This window comes from Protopterus annectens, chromosome 3.part0 (genome assembly GCF_019279795.1).
Source record: "Protopterus annectens isolate FY-2018-M chromosome 3.part0, PAN1.0, whole genome shotgun sequence".
Taxonomy (NCBI): Eukaryota; Metazoa; Chordata; order Ceratodontiformes; family Protopteridae; genus Protopterus; species Protopterus annectens.
The window spans coordinates 831,021,064-831,032,487 of NC_056731.1; the positions used below are offsets into that span (position 1 = coordinate 831,021,064).

The 11,424-nt window shown below is 44.3% G+C and overlaps 1 protein-coding gene across 1 annotated transcript in view; it reads right to left on the minus strand.

Moving 5' to 3' along the window:
* CDYL (chromodomain Y like) overlaps positions 1-11,424 on the minus strand; it is a 758,082-nt gene that overhangs the window by 331,983 nt on the left and 414,675 nt on the right. The gene's annotated exons all lie outside the window — the stretch shown is intronic.

An 11,424-nucleotide genomic window follows, 5' to 3' on the forward strand; every position in this document is an offset into this window, starting at 1 on the left:
AATGAAGGAGGTGTCGATTTAATATGCAAGTCTGTAGGCCTGAATACACCCTCAGAAGCCGATGCCTGCACAGCGGCTCTGGAACCATGCATGGTAGACACATCTGCGGGTTCCATAGTTTAAGTATCTCGCGGCATACCGGACTCCGAATGGGTCTCAGTAGAGGCCTGCAAATCAGAAGTAGTGGGTATCAGGGGCTGTGAAAGCACCTCATTGAGTACCGACAAATTGGCGAATGGCTTAGAAGAAGCATTGCCTGCTGTTTTGGACCTCGGCGGTCTGTCTCTGTCTTTATCCTTGCGTTCTTTCAGAATCCCTGTAGTCGGATGGGTAACCGACACTTCTGGATAATTAAACCGAGAACCGAAATATTTAGAGGCAAAAATATACCAACGACGGATAGTGCGTTGATTAGATAAAGCACAAAACTGACAGCAAGGTATGTTGCGGTCAGGGCCCAGGCAAGGATTACAGTACGAATGAAAACCTTTATGAGGTATTTGCTTTCCAAAAGTAATGCAATTGTTAACTTTTACTGACATCGGTAAGGAGCAAGAAAAAGTTTCCCCAACGGGGTACTTGGCTTTTAGTTGAAGACTTTGATTCTGAAACTCGAAAACGAAAATTTCAGGAGTTGGCTAACCGGCAGTTGCGAACTGCATCTGCTTCGGGCACCGCACGGCAAGAAAGACTGATGTAATGGCATCGGCTGCCTATTTTATACCCCTGACGACCTGACGTCATGGAAGAAGGGACAGCAACCGATGCAGGACCCAAGACTTTGTCAATCAGGCCGAATGAGGGCAACCTGCAAGCAGATTACCCAAATGTAATGACTGCAACAGTGAAACACGAAGAACATCCGATAGTGCATGTAGCCTGCTCTGAAGCGTAGGTAACTTCTGCAAGATTCCCTTATTGGAATGTGCAGGTAGGCTTCCTTTAAATCCAGTGCTGACAGCCAGGCATCTTTGCCTAGCATGGGAAGCAGCTGATGAAGAATTTGCATCTTGAATTTTGGGATTACCAAAAATGTGTTTAGGATAGACAGGTCCAGGATAGGACACCGGGAATGGTCTTTTCTGGGTACCAGGAAAAGTCTTTAGTAGAAACCTTGCCCCCAATTCTTCTTCTGGGAGAGGCTGAATAACCCTGATACTTAAAAGACAGAGAACATGCTTTTGAGCCTCTGCCCACTGATTTGGGGGTAAGTCTGGCCAACTGTTTGGAGTTGATAATGAGTGGAAGTGGAATCTGTACCTTGGGAAACTATTTAAAACCCATTTGTCCTGCGTAACGAGTTCCCAATTTTTTGCATGCAGGGCAATCTTTCCCCCTAAAGGATTAGTCAGTTGAGCAGGGCTTGGAAGGTTTAAAGTTAAGTCATTGAGACAGTTTACTATAGGGGGGAGTCTTAATACTCCCTGCTTTGGAAGTGGGAACCCTCCCACTGCTTAGGCCTGTGAGTACCTTGGGACTGAAGCTTGGGTGTTCTGGTTCTAGGTTTGGACTGAAGGCCTGGAAGAGGCAGGAAAGGACCAATTCTTAGAGGACCAATGCCTACTAAATCTGGGAGGCTGTACTTGCAGGAAATCTTTAACAGTTTGCATAGATTTATCTTTTTCATCCATCTTTTTAAGTGCTACTTCTACTAAACAGGCGGTCTTGGTTTAAGGGAGCATCCAGTAATTTAGCTTTAACATAATCTGGCAAAGATTGCTCCTTAAGCCAAGCATGTCTTCTAAGTACAGACCCAGTGACAGCAGTCCTGCAAGATGCCTCTAATGAATCAAAACCACATTGCAAAGTATGTTTTCCAACTTGTTCAGCAGAATGCATAAAATCCTGTAATTCTTTATTTTCAGCACAGTCAGGAATCAACATCATTTTCTGTTTAAGCAATCCAATAATATGCTGCTGATACTTTAACATATGAAACTGGCAGTTTAAGGCCCTAATGGCCAAAGTTGAAGACATGTATATCGTCTTACCCCATCTATCCAGCGCCCTGGAATCTCTATGGGGGGGTAGGATTTTTGGCAGTAGTAGCCTTAATGCCCTTGGGTCACTGTGAAATGGTATCAGGATCTGCAGTAGGACTTTTAAAGAGGAACTTGAGAGTCAGATACCCAGTAATATCCATCAGGTTTTCTGGGAGCAGAAGGTAAAGTGTCAGAGGCCAGGCTAGATTCCGAGAAGGCATCATCTACAATGTCCAGTACAGGAGGGGTAGTAAATGCCTGTGTTGAGGCAGGAGTAAGAATTCCCTAAGCCTCTTTTTGGGGTCAGAGTAATCCTGGCTTTCCCAGCAGAAATGCTCCCTAAGAGTATGCAAGATTTCACCAAAAGAGAAATCCCCTGGAGGGGAAGAAGAGGGAATGGAGCCCTCTGCATCAGAATCCTCATAGGTAGAGAAGGGAAAATCTTGGTCATCAGAGAAAACAGACATTTCAGAATCCTGATCAGAAGGAAAATCAGTCCTAGGTCTCAAGAGGGGGAAGGGTGGCTTCCCCTGATTAGAGTAATAAGGTCTTCAGCCATTCTTATCATTTGTTTTTTAGGCACAAGTGCCTGACCATGCGGTCTGGGCATCGGTTTTCTAGGCATGGAGTGAGCTTTAGGCCTTGAAGAAGAAGATGGCGTCAGTTTAATATGCAAGTCAGTAGGCCTGAATACACTCTCAAGAGCCGGTGCCTGCACAGCGGCTCCGGACCTATCCAAGGTAGAGACATCCACAGGTTCCACAGTCGAAGAAGCATCTCACGGCATACCGGACTCAGAATGGGTCTCAGTGGAGGCCTGCAAATCTGAAGTAGCGGGTATCGGGGTCTGCGAATGTCCCTCACTGAGTACCGGCGAACTGGCGACTAGCTTAGGAGAATAGTCGTCCGCAACTTTGGACCTATACAGTCTGTCTCTGTCGTTATCTTTGCATGTTTTTTGGAATGCCGGTAGTCAGGTGGCTTACCGAAGCAATTTCTGGATAATTGAATAGAGTACCAAAACATTTGGATGTGTAAATGAACAGACGACGAATAGTATGAGGTTTGAATAAGGCACAAAAAGTACAGTTTTGTACCTACCATAAATGTAGATGTTCGAAGATCCACATTGCTGCAGTCCTTACACTTGGGTAGTCCGCTGTCCTCGGTCGGCCCGAATATCAAAGTATTAGGCTGACGTCGGTCAAGGCGCTTAAGACTGACATCAGGACGTCAGGGTACAAATGCGCATGACCGACGTCATATCCTCAGTCTTTTCTTGCCCCAGATGTCAGAAGACCCTAAAAAGAAAGGTCAAAACCAAAAGACAGCAAAAAACAACCAACCACCCTTGCACTAATCATATGTACAATATATACAATATCCACAATATTCACAACCCAAACCACACAACCACCTCTAACTACAGAGGGAAGGAGGGAGGTAAATTGGACTGCAGCAATGTGGATCTTGAACATCTACATTTATGGTAGGTACAAAACTGTACTATGTTCTTCATCTCACATTGCTGCAGTCCTTACACTTGGGTAGAATCCCAAAGCAGAGGTAAGGGAGGATGGCAACACTATAAAGCAGTAGGAGCTGCCAAAATGCCCTGTAAAATTGCAGTGGCAAAACCAGCCCTAGATTTAGAGTAAAGTGGAAGGTGGTAATGCTTAGAGAAAGTATGCACTGAACTCCAAGTAGCTGCCTCCAAAATATCTTTAGTTGCCACCCCTTAAAAAGCTGTAGAAGTGGCAGTAGCCCTAGTGGAATGAGGCCTAATCCCAGCTGGAATCTCCTTACCATGATGGGAATAACAGAAAGCAATACAAAACCCAATCCACTTAGAAATAGTTTGTTTTGACACAGGCTTGCCCTGAGAACCCAAAGCAAATGAAACAAATAACTGCTGAGACTGCCTGAACCCTTTAGTTCTGCTCAAATAATATCGCAACTGCCTGTGTATATCCAAAGTGTGCAAAATCTTTTCCCCTTTATTTTGGGGTTTGCATAAAAGTAGGCAAATGAATAGTTTGGTTTAAAGCCACACTAGAAACCACTTTAGGCATAAAGGAAGGATTAGTATAAAGATACCCTATCCTTATGGAAAATTAAGAAAGGCTCAACCGCCATAAGGGCCTGTAATTCAGAAACCCTTCTGCAGAGGTAATGGCCAACAAAAAGCAGTCTTCCATGATAAATATTTCAACTCGGCAGTAGCTGCAGGCTCAAAAGGTTGTAGAGTGAGTTTCTCCAACACAAAATTGAGATCCCAAGCAGGAGTAGGAGCTCTCGTGGGGGTCTTATATTCTTTGCCCCTCTAAGGAATTGCTTAAACAAAGGATGAGAAAACAATGGTGGGTCACAGTCATAGTGAGCAGAAATTGCTGCAGCATGAACCTTAATAGAAGAGAAGGACAAACCTTTGTCCAGTAACTCAGTAAGATATTGAAGAGCCACACTTAAATTAGGCTTAGAAACATTAAATTCCTTTGCTGTACTCCAAAATAAAAATCTCTTCCATTTATCTGCGTACACTTTCCTTGTACTAGGCCTTCTGGCCTCCAAAATAACATTCAAAACTTGCTGTGGAAGCTGAGACCCTCCAGGGTTTAAAACAGAATATGCCAGGCTGTTAGGTGAAGAGAGTGAAGTTTGACATTGAGTAAATGACTGTTCTCCTGAGACAGCAGGTGTGGAATCGAAGGCAAAGGCCATGGAGGCTCCCGTACCAGACTTCTCAGTAATGGGTACCAGTGCTGTCGAGGCCAATCTGGAGCTATTAAAATCATCTTTGGCTTGTCCTGTCTGACCTTCAGGAGTACCTTTGGGAGGAGAGGCAGAGGTGGAAAGGCATACACATGAAGATTGCTCCAATTGAATGAAAGAGCATCCACTTTCCAAGCTGTGGGATGAAACCTTTTGTGCAATACTTTGGCAGTTGGTAGTTTAGTGGAGAAGCGAACAGTTCTATGTCTGGGGTTCCCCATAACACTGTCAATTTCTGAAATACATGAGGATCAATTTCCACTCGTGGGGATCCATAATTTGTCTGCTCAACACATCTGCTAAGGAGTTCTGTGCTCCGGCAGAAACCTTGCCTGAAGATTTAGCTGTAAACTGAGAGCAGTCTCCCACAAAATCATTGCTTGTCTGCATAGAGGATAAGAATGTGTTCCCCTTGCTTGTTGATGTACCACATGACAGTTGTGTTGTCTGTTAGAACCAACACCTGCCCTGGAAGAAGTAAATCCTTGAAAGCTATTAATGCAAATTGGACTGCTAACATCTCCTTCAAGTTGATATGTAGATGTTGAAGTCTGGCAGGCCACGTGTCTTGTACCCACTTTCCATTTAGATGAGCTCCCCAAGCTTTGTCTGAGGCATCTGTCGTTAGAATCTGACTCGCCTCTGGCCGGTCACAGAGAGTCCCTTGTTTAGGTGACATTCCTGAGCCCACCACAAAAATTCCTTTTGAATGCAAGGTATTATCTGAATGACAGTGTCCATATCCTGGCAGTGCTGTGTCCATACATTTTTGAGATACCATTGTAGCTTCCTCATATGCAGTTTGGCATTGGGAAGCACCAGAATACAAGATGCCATGAACCCCAAGGCTTGAAGGACTGTCCTTGCAGTCAGCCTGGACTGATGAGACAATTGATGGAAGTAAAGAGAAAGATTCTTTTGTTTGTCCGGGGTCAAAAAGGCCATCTGGGATGCTGTATTCAGTCTCACACCCAGAAAGCACATGTCCTGAGAGGGTACTAGACTGGACTTTATTTCGTTCACAGAATACCCCAGGCATCTTAGCACTGCTATCACGTATTGTAAATGATGAAGAAGTTCGTCCTTTCCTTGGGCCAGAAACAGGCAATCGTCCAAATAAGGATAGATCTGTATTCCTCTTAGCCTGAAGAAAGCTATCACTGGAGCCAGAACCTTCGTGAACACTCTGGGCGCAGTAGATAAGCCAAAGGGCAATGCAGAGAACTGATAATGAGAAGTCCCAGCCAGCGCAGATACTTCCTGCAACGTAGCCTGATAGGAACATGAAGGTAAACCTCCTTGAGATCCAGAGTCACCATCCAGTGATCTTTGCCCAGCAGAGGTAAAAGCTGTTGTAACGTCAACATTTTGAACTTGGGAATGTCCAGATAAGTGTTGAGGATGGATAAATCCAAAATTGGTCTCCACGTGTTCCCCTTCTTTGGTACTAGGAACAGGCGAGAATAAAATCCTAGGCCCACTTCTGGCAGAGGGACCGGTTGTATGGCCCCTATTTGGAGCAGCAGAGAAATTTGTTTGTGAGCCTCTAGTCTTTGCTGAGGAGGAACGTCCGGCATGCCTTTGAAAGGAGGCAAGGTATGGAAATAAAACTTGTAACCTTGGTGTATGATATCCAATACCCATCTGTCTTGGGTAATCAAACTCCAATTTTCCTTGAAGAGTGCCAACCTTCCTCCCAAAGGTGCTGCCAGGCAAGAAGGATCTGGCAGCTGAAAAGGTAGGTCATTGGGCCTGTTTACGAAAGGACTGGCCCCTGCCCTCACCCGAAGATTGTGCAGGTGAACTCCCTGTCCTAGGTCTGAAGGAGCTCTGCCCCTACCACGTCTAGATCTACCCCTAGACTGTGAATCATAAGAAGGGTACGTCCACCCCTTAGCAGGCCAATTCCTACTAAACTTCGGAGGCTGAACTTGTAAAAAATCTTTAACAGCCTGCATAGACTTAGCCTTGTCTTCCATTTTCTTTAAGACTGACTCCACAGGTGAACCAAACAACACATCAGACTGTAAAGGAGCATCCAAAATCCTTGTCTTAACATGGTCAGATAAATTCTGATCCCTCAGCCAGGCGTGCCTGCGAAGAACTGACCCAGTGGCAGCCACCCTAGGCGAGGCCTGTACAGCATCAAAACCACATTGTAAAGAATGCTTACCCACCTGTTCAGAGACATGTACCAAATCTTGTAATTCTTTACACTCAATGCCTTCCGCCAGAGCATCTACCTTAGACTTCAATTGAGAAAGAAGATAGTTTTGATATTTCAACATGTGAAACTGGCAATTCAAAGCCCTCATAGCTAAGGTGGAAGAAGTATAGACTTTCTTTCCCCATCTATCCAAGGCTCTGGCCTCTTTATCTGGAGGAACGGATTTTTAACAACAGAGGCCTTGACACCCTTAGGTCCCTGACTAACAGTTTCTGGGTCGCCCTAGGACTCTTATAAAGATATTTATGAGCCTCAGGCACCCTGTAATATCTATCCGGTTTAACAGGAGCAGGAGGCAAAGAATCAGGATTAAGTGAAGCCTCTGCAAACACATCTTCCACAACATCCAGAACAGGTGGTATAGCCAAAGGCCTATGCTGGGGTAAAAGCAAAAATTCCCTAGGCCTTTTCCTGGAATCAGAGAAGTCCTGACCTTCCCACTTAAAATGTTCCCTCATGGAATGAAGAGTCTCTGAAAAAGAAAAATCCTCTGGAGGAGAAGCAGAAGGAGTCTAATCATCTGCATCAGAATCAGAATAAGGAGAGTACTCCTGCAAGTCTTCAGCCGAAGACTCTGAAACATCCGAAGCCTGCTCACAACTCCCCAACTCTGGCTCCACCCTAGGCCTCTTATCAGGAGGGGGCAAAGAACCTCTAATCAAAGTAATTAAATCTTCTGCCATTTTAAGCATGTGCTTCTTGGGCACAGATCCTGTTGAACTAGGAGTGACACCAACAGAAGCTAAACCTGGCCTGCCTCTGGGAGAAGCCTTGGAAACAGAAGGAGAGGGCCTAACCACCCTAGGAAGGGAGGGGAGTATAGTAACCTGAGAAGCCCCTTCAGCCTGACCTGCCTCCTGAGAGGCCACATCCTGCAATATCAAAGTCTCCCCCTGGGACTCCAGAGAAGCCTCGGCGGAACCACGGTTCCACTGGCGCCTCTAAAGAACCGGCGTCGGTGCGGGCGACTCTTCTTGCCTGGGTTTAGCTGCTTTGTCTTTGCGCTTCTTGAAGAAGCGGGAGCATCCGGCGGCATATTATAATTGCACCGCTTCCGAAGACCAACCTGGCACAATATAACCTTCGGCAATAGTGCGCTTATTGAACCTAGCACAAGCGACACCCAACAACGTCGTGCTCAGGCCCCAAACAAGGAATACACAAAGTATGATAATCCCTATGCGGTATCTGCTTCCCACAAGAAATACAGTTATTCACTTTTTCTGACATCCGGTAAACCACTGAGGCAAGAAAAAACTAAAATATTCCCCAGCGAGTGCCAGCCAACTTTGACTCTGTCTGAAACTCCGAATTCGAAAAATTTCAGAACGCCGAACGGCACCTGCAATGCTGCTTCTGCATCGGACCATGCGGCAAAAAAGACTGAGGATATGACGTCGGTCATGCGCATTTGTACCCTGACGTCCTGATGTCAGTCTTAAGCGCCTTGACCGACGTCAGCCTAATACTTTGATATTCGGGCCGACCGAGGACAGCGGACTACCCAAGTGTAAGGACTGCAGCAATGTGAGATGAAGAACATCAGACAGCGAGGTATGTCGTGGTCTGGGCCTATGCAAGGAACGCAGTACAAATGAAAATCTTTATGAGCTATTTGCTTCCCACAAAAAATACAGTTGTTAACTTTTACTGACATCGGTTTACAGCAAGAAAAAGGATCCCCAATGGGATACTTAGCTTAGTTGAAGACTTCGGATCTGAAACTCGAAAATGAAAATTTCATGAGTCAGCCAACTGGCACTTGCGAAATGCTTTTGCTTTGGGCACGGCAAGAAAGACTGATGTAATGGCGTCAGCTGCATGCTTTATACCCCAGACTATCTGACGTCATGGAAGAAAACCGACGCAGGACCCCCAAGACTATGATGATCAGGACGAACGAGGGCTACTGCAAGCAGTTAACCCAACTGTGATGACTGCAACAGTGAAACACGAAGAACATCTGCATGGCGCCATCAAACATTAGCAAATGTCTATTACTACATTCTCTTTGTTCGTAATGGTTAAACCTACAGCCAAGTTTCAGAATTTATGATTTTGTTTACAGCTTATTTGAAATGCAAATAATAATAAAAGGCAGGCATTTAGACCATAAATGTGAAAATGTTTTTCTGAAGCTGCGGTGGTGCAGAGGTAGCGTTGTTGCCTCACAGCAACAGGTTCTCTCATTTGATTCTCAGCTGAAGAGCCTTCTGTGTGGAGTCTGCATGTCCTCCCTGCAGTCGAGTGGCATTCGAAAGACATGTGCAGAATGGGCGTGCTTTCGCTGAACTTTGGGTGTCGAGCTGGCACCTCGGCACCCGTAAAAAAAGTCTACTGCCAATCATTAGCAGACCGGAGTTCCGCTGTGGCGACCCCTAACCGGGAAAAGCTGAAAGAAGAAGAAAGTTGCTACATTGTGAGTGATGATTTAAGATCTTTAAAATAAATAAAATTTAAAGTTTATAAAAGTAAATGTTAATGAGTTAAAAGCTCATTAAAGGTGTATTGTATTTCATGTGTATTGAACCGAAAACTGAAGCTTCACATTTTTCTTTTCTTAATTAAAATTCCAACAAAGTGACTGAAATCAGAGATGATTTGCTTGTCGTTCTAATGCAATTGTTACAATAATACACAAAATTTTGGACTAATGAGATTTATCCCTAACAAACTATACTTGTACAAGTAAACTTTACAGTAGCTGTTCAAATGACTACTGCTGCAGAGGCCTTATCTATATGGGTTGTATTCTGCAGAGGCTACAACAGCCAGCCAACTTCCAAAGGTTAAGGGCACCTTCCAAGAGCCCACACCATTGAAAGCTCGAACAGAGCTGGATAAAATCAGCAGTCTAGGTGAAAAACTGCCAAAACTGACAAGTTGTTGTGAAAACAAAAGTAGACAGTATGGGGCAACCATTTGGAAATTGTCTGCATTGACAAAAGTTGTCCTTTTTTTCCTTACCTTCATAAGAAATGAATAATTAGAATTTCTGAAGGTTTTAGTCCTGTCACAATAGTATTAAAGAGTTCTCTGTGGACATCCAAAGTATGAAGAAGCCTCTTCCTCATTTGCAGACAGGGAGATGGACAGCTTGCTTCAAGGTAAACTTGGAAGCACATCAAGCATAAATGAAGGATTAGTTCTTAAAAGAAACACCATCTTTGAGAAAAATGGGATAATGTTGACTTGCTATGACAGCAAAATCATTCTCCATGAAAGCCACCTTTGGTATGCACCTGACCAGACTCATACAGCAACTGGAATGTCCACAAGGTTCCGTACAAAAAGAATACAGGGAGTAAACAATTCCCTACACAGATCACCTCCTACAAACTTCTGAGAGGTGATCTTCACCTAGTACACAAGATCCCAGGACCCTGTTTTGATGAATCTTTTGCATATTTGCAAAACAAGCCTCCATCAGAACTACTAGATTACAAACCTAAATTTTGTTTGCAACATAAATGGCACATGTTGGAGAGACAGGTCAGTTACTCAGAGAATTCCCATTCTCTGGAACAGGCTCCCCATCCATGTGAAGAAGAGTTCTGCCCATCTTCAGTTAAGCGTAACTTGGACCAATGGATGGGTAATCGAGAATTCACCCCTGGTTTGGCTCTCATGTCCCTGATGGACAGACAATCAGTAAATCACCCTGTATAAATCAAATATCCAAAAGTATCCCAACAGCTGAAGTACTTCTGGCACAAAGACGAAAAGTAATACAAAAGAATAGCCAGAAGTCCACCGTTCAAAACACAATTTAATAAAACAAAATGAATAGTAGTAAAACAGAGCTTTCGAGTAAAACTCTTCCTCAGTGTATAATACCAGGCATGTTTCCTTGTGGCCACTGTGTAGTTTGCCAACACATTTTAAGTTGCAGCTCTTGCACCTTCACACATTGCAACTACAAAGTTATTTTTACGCATATGCACTGCCACGCGGAGTGGGTGGTACATGCAGCTATATGCAAAAGATGAAACCGGTTCTACATTGGTAAAACTAGCAGAAAACTTTCTGAGAGATCTAAGGAATACCTGGCAACTATCCCAAAAAGGATAGCACTAATGCACTAGGAAACCACAGCAGCAAATGCATGAATTTCTCTGGGTTTCAGTTCTTGGTATTAGAAAAGATGGATTTATTTTTTGATGAGTGCAACGCGCTGCTGGATATGAAGGAACATAAATGGCAGCTCCTTCTGGGAGCTGACTCAGCCCCTGGTCAATGAACATATTAATATTAAATGTGTGATGCGTTGGCTACGTTAAAAACAGAGTGGCTTTGTTTTGTTTGGTTGCAAGACTACTCAAGGGGAACAGGGGGTTTGCTAGATGAATGACACACTGAGTCGTGGACTTCTAGAGATTTCCTGGGTTGCTTTGGCAGTTTAAATACTGGATTTCAGCCCTAGTGCTTACTTTGGTTTCATTG